Source organism: Halyomorpha halys, unplaced genomic scaffold (assembly GCF_000696795.3).
Source record: "Halyomorpha halys isolate HHAL.00 unplaced genomic scaffold, Hhal_1.1 Scaffold2203.1, whole genome shotgun sequence".
Taxonomy (NCBI): Eukaryota; Metazoa; Arthropoda; class Insecta; order Hemiptera; family Pentatomidae; genus Halyomorpha; species Halyomorpha halys.
The window spans coordinates 58,601-69,166 of NW_027105564.1; the positions used below are offsets into that span (position 1 = coordinate 58,601).

Here is a 10,566-nt window from a genome sequence, read left to right on the forward strand (position 1 = left end):
AATATAGATTTAGGAGGTAGGAAAAAATAGGAAAAGAAAAGTTAACTAATATTCGAACCAGCGCCAATCAAACAATTCAACTGGCGTAAGCCATCACTACACCACGCGGACCCTGCACATTAACTAAAAATACCACAAGACAATCCAAGGAATTACAAACTACCAGATATACATATAACTATCTCCTATATGTATGTATTATTCGTCAGGAGGGTACGAAAAAAAAAAGAAAAGTTAACTAATATTCATATTATAGTGCGTGGTCTATGGTATAGATCACTTGGTTAGTTCTTTGTCTCCTCCCTCCCCAATTAGCCAATATTGTTATCCCCATGCTATATCCTATCCTAAATAGAAAATCCAAATTAAAACAAGAAACAACCATTCTTATTTTAAAACAATTCTTGGGAGGGGCATCCTTTACGAAAAGGAAAAAAAATACAATCTTTTCAAAATAAGGTCGTAAGAATTACAGTGAATGCTCTTTGGTTTGTAAGAAAGAACCAATTGCATCGCGAGTTACAAATAGAGGATTACATTAAAAAAAAAAAAAAGGTTCAGGAAGTTCCACTCCCAGTTACCTACAGTTAAAGGAGCAGTGACCTACAGCCTGGGAAACCCAAACCACAACCCGAAGACTGAAGTCCAGGCTGGTTGAGGACATCCTGTTATACTTTCTATATTTATCAGTTTAGTTATTGTCACTCTAAAATTTTATTTTATCTTAATTTATTTATTTTTCTCTCTTCATCTTTTTCTTAAATCACTTTCTTTGTGTCAAAGGCCATGTGGCAAAGGAAGTGCACTGTAAATATGCATGTATATATGTAGACTTTTCTCTGTATATACTGAATTTATTTAATAAATTAAATTAGGAGGTAGAAAAAAAAAAGTTAACTTATATATCCATGATAAATTTTAATTCTATGTATGACCTGTGCGTTGTGAACAATTATTTAAAAATAAAAATAAAATAGGTAAAACTGAAAGAAATTAATAACGGAGAATAGGAATAAAGAGGTAATAAAAAAGTTATTTACAATAAAAATATTAGTGCGATGGCCGGGAATCGAACCCGGATCAACTGCTTGGAAGGCAACTATGCTCACCATTACACCACCATCGCTACGTATCTAAGTGAAATGTAAGCTTAAACAGGAATTTGTCTATTATTAGTATAATATCGTTCATAGGATCAAGGAAGAATAACCATTACAAAATTAAATAAAGAAAATTATATATAGCATATAACAAACAGAACAATATTATGTAATCTTAACATTCAGACTCAAAAATGCTAACGCGCATGCAGTTGAAATATTTTACAGATATTACAGACATAAATTCACATTCAAATTAATTTACACTAATACACGTTTAAATTAACTAATAATTAACGTTTAAATAAACTTATAAATTCTTTTAGATTATGTTTTTTAGAATAATTACAGTGTAAGCTAATAATAAATAAGGTATTAAACCTTAATAATAAATTTTGTACGAAACAGGTAATAAAACATATTATGAAATAGTATTCCAGGTTTACTTCCTTAATTTAATAATGTTCAAATTAGTTGAAATTTGCTAAGTGATCAGTGGAAAATCATCTGAAGTTGAATATAAACCTATAAATAAAAATCTCTTGAAGAACAAAATCAAACGTGAGACGTTTGCTGTTTAGTTTGTTTTACCATTGTTTTTTTCTTCTCATGAATATTATATCTTATTATATCTAACTAATGATGAAAATTTTCCGGATTTTGATATAAGGCATATTGGTATTTATATTTTAAAAACGACATGTTTATTTTAAATTCATAATTTTAAAATTAAAATGGAAATAATCCAATCCTTACAGTCCAAAATCCTTCGTAAAATCCTTAATGCTCCTTACTTTGTCACAAATCAAGTCATCCATCAGGACCTCAATATTCCATATGTTGCCGATTTGGCCAGAACCAGATACCGTTCCTTCCATAATAAACTTCTCAACCACCCAAATCCACTTGTTTCTAACCTGGCTTCTCCTTCATTACCTAATAATCCTCCTAGGTGTCTGAAAAGAAGATGGCCTCGAGATCTTCTTCTCTAGAAATGTTATTGGAGTTCTATCAGTGGGTAGATTCTCCACATGTTTTTATCATGTTACTATGTCACCTACAGCAAATTTACTTGTTGTATATATTTGTATACAGTTGTAAATATCAATAAATAAATTATTTTAAAAAAATGGAAATGGACAAAAAAGACAAAAATCTTTCTTGTTCTTGTCAGTGAAGCATGAAAACTTTAAAATATCAAGTAATAGTGTGTATTAAATTTGAGACAAATTTATTCGAATCGCCGACCTCTTAAATTTGCATGGAATCATATTTCCTATAAGATTCACTTGTTTGATAACTTTGTCGCTCTACACAAGCAGGTATTGATGTCCATTTTAACTGCAAAAATGTTGGACATTGTAAAAAAATAAATAAATACTGTGGTAGTTAAAAAAAAAAAGAACTTTAGAGATAAACTGCAGTAAGTAGAATGAATGCGAAAGAATTACAACCAACTTCCCCGTTAAGAAAACGCTTAAATATTACTTTTGAAAAATTGTAATTAAAAAAGTACATGGTAAGAAAGAGGAGTATCTAGACTATAAATAAATCACACCATTATACATCAGCACATCATAAATTAAATATATATATATATATTTCAAGGGACCCATTTTCGGATTCGGTTTCTATCTTTTTTTCCATTTTCTTTTAATTTGAGATAATTCCAAATCGCTTCCACAGAGAATTAACGCCTAAAAGAAGTATAACGAAGCTTAATTACAGAGTTAGAAATTAAAAGATCTACATTCGAAAAACCAATCAATTGAAAGTTTTTTTTTTATCACTTTTGGACAAACTATCATCAGAATAATTTTTTTTTTTTACTTTATTAAAAACTATTCGTATTTTTTGTACACCTTTATTATTCTGCAATTGACTAGTCGCATAAGCTTCGAACGCATTGATCATTTAAAAGCCTGTAGTTAAGAAGTAATACCTGAATCCTTAAAAATAGTGACATGTTCATCATGAGCCTACATAATACTGGAAGACTTATTTAGGGTAGTAAGTGAAAGTTGCGTGATGCGCACACCGCAACAAAATTATTTTATAAATATTGAAAACTTATTATAAAATAATTATTTATTCAAATTATAAATAATTAAAAAAATATTATTTTCATTTAATTTTAATTCCAAAACTGGTTATGTCATTTGCAAATAAAAGTATTTACACGTACATTAATTGCTTCGTTCACTACCACATCAATTTTTTATTATTTAATGCAACTGATACAATCTATTCATGCAGAGGTTCTTGAAAATACCATCATCAATTGTTAAAGGAACTCAGATCACGCCTAATCTTTCTTTTGGGTCTTAAAAGAATTTCAAGGTGACACGAGGTAAAGTTTCCAGCCAACAAGTGTGCTCTGTCAATCTGTGAATCAGATAAATCCATCTTGTTATTGTCAAATCCAGGCTGCGTAGCTTATGAGGAAGTTTTACTTGATTAGGAAAGAACTGGTTTTCATTGACGTAATTTATTTAGTGTATTAATGTTTTAATAATAATAGTAATAATAAACCCTTCCATATGGAACATTATCTTTTAAGTATGAAGGTTAACACATAAACCGTTTTTTATTAAAAAAAATTTTTTATTATATGTTTTTAATTTTTTTCCCCTAAATTATCACAAGTAAGACTGTTTATTTACTGACATTTACTCTTAAATGGAAAATCAAAACTGATAATATGTTTTTATAAATAAAGTACTTATTTTGGTCATATTTGAAATTTTTATCTACTTAAGAAGTGAACTAATATGCTAGCATAGGATAGGAAAAATATTATTAGTTTTTAATAATCAGTATATTAGAAAAATGAATAAAAAGGAATATGAAAATACTTGAAAAATTAATATAATACCTTGAACAAAAATAATTTACTGCTATAATATAGTTAAGACTCAATATCAATCATATAATGTTTTTATTGTCTTTATTTCTAATTTTATACAAAATAAAACAGTTGGGTAAATATATTCTATTGATTAAGATTAGTATATAATAAACAATAGAATTCGTTCTTAATCATTCATTCCACACTGATATATAGCGATGGTGGTGTAATGGTGAGCATAGTTGCCTTCCAAGCAGTTGATCCGGGTTCGATTCCCGGCCATCGCACTTAACTTTTTATTTTAAATAAATTATTAATGATCATTATATTCCTATTTACTTTATTTATTGCTCCCAGTTTTATCCAATCCATTGTTAGTTGTAATGTACTTAACACTCGTTGAATTAAAATATTTCATAATCAGATAGATTAACATATATAATAATAATAATAATAATAAACAGCTTTGGTATATTACAGTGGTCAAATACCAGCCTTCAAGAAATAGATCGTCTTGTAAGAACGACACTCACGCAAGAGCGGGTCCAGCATCCCACACCATCCAAATCCAGACTCTATTTATCCAGGAAAGAAGGAGAACGAGGACTCATAAATATTGAAGAAGCGTGTCGCAAGAAAGAATTATCCCTAAGACAATATTTCCATTCAAAAACCACTAGTGTTTATTAGTGACCGAAGCCTCCATAGACAAAAAATGATCAGTTGAATGGGTAACAGCTGGTAGGCTATTCTCCGAGACAGAGAGATTCGTGGTTGCAATCCAAGATCAGTTTATTGCCACCAGATCATATAGGAAGCATGTGCTAAAAGACGCAACAGCATCGGATAAGTGTCGATTATGCTCGGTTGTGCTGGAATCAATCCAAAATATCATGGGTGGATGTGGGGTGTTGGCTGGTACTAAATATTTACAAAGGCACAACAATATGGCCAAAATTTTGCATCAGAAACTCGCGATCAAGTACAACCCTGTGGGTGCGAGTCCACTAGCTTCATAAAGTGACTATCCTCTGGCAGCCGAGCTTGATCCTGACCAAATCACCATATTGCACAACCGTTGGTCTAGTAACAGTATTTCAAGTACTTGCCAAGTACTGACTGAACCCCTGACCCTTCCTGGGTTGTTCTAGTGCAGATTTATTTTGATAATAATTATTATCATACGTAAGCATAATATTATCTTCATTAAACGTTGTTTTTCAATAATGGTTTTCCAGTATTAATGCATGTAATATTAATTAATTAATAGCGTGTAAACTATCTCATATAAATGTTTTAAATTTATATTGCATATTAATATGGTATTAAAATATGTAATTTCAATATATACTAAATGTTTATTTTTGTTAAAAATACATCAATTGAAATTAATATCTGTATTTAAAATAAAAAAGTTTGACTTACACATGAGCCAATATTGCTTCTTTAACATTACTATCTTTTTTGTACTTCTTCTTCTATTGGGTGTTTTTTTTTTATCACAAACATTACATTTCCAGGGTAATAATTTGTCGTCTAAGAATAAATTTTAGTAGTTGAAAATTTTGAAATATACGTTGCCATGTAAAATATATTTATGCTTGTGTAAGTAAAAATAGGGTAAATAATGTATTAAAATCAACCTTAGATGAAGTAGGAATAATTTTTCAAGACCCCTGAAAATGTTATAAAAATGAATAAAAGGTCCGATTGATTCTGTCCAAATTTAATTTGAATTCAAGGATTCAGACAAGGAGAGAGAAACGGAACCTCATTTGTTCATGTCTAAATTGTAAAATACAATTGAAAATTTTCAATTCTGCAGACATAATTTATTTTTTAATTTCCTTACTGAATATAAAGCCTCCCTATCTTCAGTAGTGAGGAAACAAAAACTAAATTAACTGTCTAATTAATTTATAATTTCATGGTCTACGGATTTTGAAATTAAGTCAAGGGAATGTTTTTCGGGATAAATGAGCATGGATTTTTTTTCATAATTTATATTTTTTCATAATTGTTCTTAATCCGGATTACATACGAAACATTCCTCATAGCCCAAAAGCTCAACTACCTTAATATTGTAGGCCCAAGAGAGTCACATAAAGCTTCTAGCTATTGTTTTATCCTCAAGTATATTATATCAAGCTCCAATCAAATGTTTGAATACTATAGAGGATCATAAAGGATAGGTGCTTTTCGTAGTTTTCTATGAAGCGGAGTGCGTGATAGTCAGCATAATCAACGTTTAACTTCTAGTTGAAGGGAGAACTAGGTATCATGCACGAAACTATTGAGTTTCAAGAGATTACACGCGTAAAATAACCATCATCTAAAGGCAACTGTGCTAGGAGGCTGCCGATACTGGGAGGCAGACCTGCAAGATTATGTGATGGCTCGCAGAGTTATCACCAACAGTGAGGTAGACTTTCTTTAGAGCCTAGCAGTACCCCTTTAAACAGGACAACACGGCTGGATCTCAGACGTTCCTTGCGATCAAGGAATCAATGGAGCAATTATTTTTTGCTTTGAATTTGAAGAAGAAAACCTGGAGAGCCATTTGGCGTACTTGGGCCAACATTGGGCAGCGGTGAATAAACTTGTCACAGTTATCCTCAAGAGGTTGAGAGCGAAAGAGAGGGCTATAAAAAGGGAATGTCTAGCAGGAAACAATAAAAGAATGTTGAGACGATAACCATAAGGCGGTATATGGCAATTCCTCTCCAATCAGCAATACCTACAGCGGCCCCGTGGAGAAGAAAACAGCTGTAGGTAGGTGGTTTTAGAGGATATGAATAAGTACGTTCTTAACCATTTTTTTTAAAAGATTGCTCCCCAAAATAAAAACAAAAACATAAACTAATGTGCCAACTAAGATATTTGGACTCAGGTGATCTTGAAATGTGTACTTCCTTCGAAAATTAGGTCTCGGAATTATTGATGTTAGCAATTCTTCCTCTTACTTTCTCTTTCATATATGATTAAGCGAAAATAAAAATAAAAGCAACAATAAAATAAACGCTAGATTTGTAATTTAGATTAGAGTATTGTAAGACAAACATTTATTCATTGGCATATTTATTCACTTGCCGATTAGTGCGTGTTATGTTCAGATATTTTATAAGTAAACTTTAATATTTAGAAAATTAAGTATATTTAAATCTTCACTTCGATTTTAATTCAATTACATTAAAAAAAACAAAAAAAAAAACATACAATATTGAAGTACCGACATACAAGGTTGGGATTTAGAGGTTTATGAAAATAATTCTAGTGATTCCATACGTTTGTGTCAACGTGAAGATTCATTTACGTCAACCTCCATCCGTCATAGATCATTCCTCTCAAGATAAATTTAAGAAATTAAGAAAAAGTTAATTGCTACTGTTTCTTCAAACCTTTGTATAATTTGTAACCTCTGTAGGGTATTAAATATCCAATTAATATCAGAGCTTTTAACTAATACTTAAAATGAACCTTTATAACTTGATTCTGAACACTTTCTCAAGCATGAACAATGTCGTAAGCATACCTTGCGATACCTCTTCTTCTACTTCGCGTACTGTCATAAACATAAATATAACTTTAAAGTAAAATAATATTCGTTAAAGTTCTTAGTTCGATAACACTAGGAGAAAACCTTCCTAATAAAAGATTGCCCAAGTGGACCTTGACACCACAATCGGGAAGAGGTCAGGAAGAACATCTCCAGTAAGGTCAGGATGTGCTATTGCTATATGATTTGTTGTATTATTCATGTATATATGTATATATAAATATAATATACTCATATAATTTAGGGTATTGTATTACAAATATAATAAGTAATTCTTTAGTTTTGGTTTGTTTTATATATTATATAGAAGAAAATTAGGTGAAGTACTTGGTAAAGAATACCATAAATAATAGAAACATTTAGAGGCACAATAAAACAACATATCTTGAAAATTGAAGAATATTTGATATGTTTTCTGTAATTAAAAAGATGAATTAAAGTTCAGTAAATTTAAAAAAAAAAGCTCATAACACAGGAAAATTATAGCAGTACAAAGTACGTTGGATGACATAACGCGACGTGTGAAAAAAAAAATATGGCTATGTTTTTTTATTATTATTATCATTATAATTATTCAATTGTAGGAAAATAGTCCGGGTCGGTGTCAATAAAGATTTCAAAATAGTAAAAGAAAACTATTCATTGTTAACCAACGTTTCGTCCCACTTTGTAGCCCTGACGACTGATGAATGGACAAGTCCATTTAATTGCATAAAATAAATAAGGAAAAACTTATCAAATGAGTTAAAAATAAATATTGTCATACGTAAATGTATGTACAATATGTGTAATTTAGTTCAAGCATTAAATTTTGTCTAACAAATACCAAAAGTTTTCCCGAAACATTAAGCTATGTAATTTTGTGTAGAAAAACTCAAAACGTGGAAAAATAGGGAAAATTGTTACTCTTAGAACAAGAAATGTAAAATTATTGTAATTTGAATGTCTTTTCCACTATTTGAATTTTTGCCAAGGTTTAGTGGGATTCGAAGCTAGGGAACAACTGATGCAATTGCATAAAAGTTCAATCTCTAGTAATAATCAATACTTCGTGGTAACGCAAACCAGTTATGTAGCACTGAGCTATGTAAATCCCACTACAATTTCCTCGGAAATTGCCATCTATATCCCTAGGTAAAGTTGCAACTGTTAAATAAAAATATGTCATAACAGTGTAAGCATTAAAAGCATGTATGTACTTAGTTTGATAAAATTATTATCATGTAAGCACTTAGTTTGATACATATATTTGGGTATTATTATAAAGTTATTCATAAATATATTTAATTTCATTTAAATTAGATATTTAGGTGAATGTGTTTTCTCTATATTGAAGGTAATGAAGAGCTTTGTTTTTGCTAATTTTATTTACAAGTTTTATACAAAAATGGCGATTTTGAGGTAATTAAGATTTAGAGGAAGAGTGCTATCTTGCGGATACGTTGATTACTACAAACACTCCTGAGTACGGTCGGCTTCCGCTAGAGCCTGCTTTAGTATAGATATTCCTTTACTTAGTTACTTAACCTGTGATTTCTCGTAGCAGGGAAAAAAAAAGCATTATAAAACTAAAAAAAAACAACAAAAAACATTATTTTATAGACATCCCAAAAGAATTCTCAATGTTAGTTAAAATTATAAAATGTCCATAAAAAGGTTAGTAGATAAGAGTAATCAACTAAAATGATCCATTGTTTTTTTTAATTTTACTACTATTAAAATCACATTTTTAATTTTTTCGGAGTTACCAGATATCACACCTATAGCGACGATTTGTTTTAGCACATATCATAAGAAAATATGTACTGGGAGTATTGTCTAAATGTCTATTAATGTATTCGTAATTGAAAATTATAATCTAATTAAAAACGTTAAATTCTTTTCGTTAAATCCAAAATAACAAAATCAATTAACCTGCTACGAAAAATTCAGAAAAATCTTTAGCAAAATGAATACATATTGGGTGTTTTTTCTATTAAATAATCTTTTTTAATGCCTCTTATGTTATCATTTTAAGGGATCATCATAAGGACCGTAACATTTATTGAAATCCTCAGTCCTTAATTTAAGATGGATTAATGTGGTTGTGATAAACAGGATGCAATGTACTACTAGGAAAGTGGATATGTAGTACAGCTCCATCACTACTGTCCTGTCTGTCACTAATTCTAGTTTATTATGAAAACCCTAGCTAATTACAAATGAAAATTGTAATAATTTTATTGATACTAATAAACCTCTAAATGCATGGGTTGAGGAAAGAAAATAACAGTTAGGACCCACAAAAGGCAGAAATTCTCTCAGCACCAACCTAATCCATACATGAATCGACACCCGAACTAAACTTGGTAGGGGTTGTAGATGTATGCAAATTGCTGGAAAAAAAAAAAGGCGGCAAAGGGAGAAAAAAGTATAGGCCCGCAGTTGGCATATCTCAATCCCGAACTCAGTTAACATAGAATTTCTTAATCCTTAACTCACGTTGAAGGGACCATAGAGGAGCGCGAAATCGCCAATAAATGGTAAAAGTAGGTAAAAATAGTTAAAACTCCCAATTGACACATATATAACTCCAACTCAATTCATATACTAATTTCCAATCTAAATCCTCTTACTTAGTTTGATAATGGGCTACAGGAATGCAAAAAAAAATGATAATGATAAATAAAAAATTAAAACAACGACATTTGAACTTTTATATCAACTTTTATGATATTTTATCCTAGGAAACAACTCGACGAACTGAAATTTAGTTCAACGGATCTATAGCAGGTTGGGTTAAATGTAGAGGGGGAAGGGAAGAGTATATTCAACAAGCATCACTGAAACCTTTGTAACTGCAATATTCAATTATTTTCTATAATAGTACTACAAAGATATTTAATGTCATAATTGGCATCTAGGTATTAAGGGGCGATCACAACTAAATATTACCAGCAACATTGACAATAAAATTTTTGCTTTTAACATTTTTATGTTTTTATTTTCATGCTTTAGTCTCAACTATACTTTACAAGAAAATATGAATACATTTCTGGAAATGTGACACTCTTGCCTATGGA

General features: G+C 30.2%; 2 non-coding genes across 2 annotated transcripts; one reads left to right on the forward strand and one right to left on the reverse strand.

Moving 5' to 3' along the window:
* Positions 1-1,054: 1,054 nt before the first annotated feature.
* Positions 1,055-1,126, reverse strand: TRNAG-UCC (transfer RNA glycine (anticodon UCC)). The gene has a single exon. It is a non-coding gene; the product is annotated as a tRNA-Gly (tRNA).
* Positions 1,127-4,163: 3,037 nt separating this feature from the next.
* Positions 4,164-4,235, forward strand: TRNAG-UCC (transfer RNA glycine (anticodon UCC)). Its single transcript has one exon. It is a non-coding gene; the product is annotated as a tRNA-Gly (tRNA).
* Positions 4,236-10,566: the final 6,331 nt, after the last annotated feature.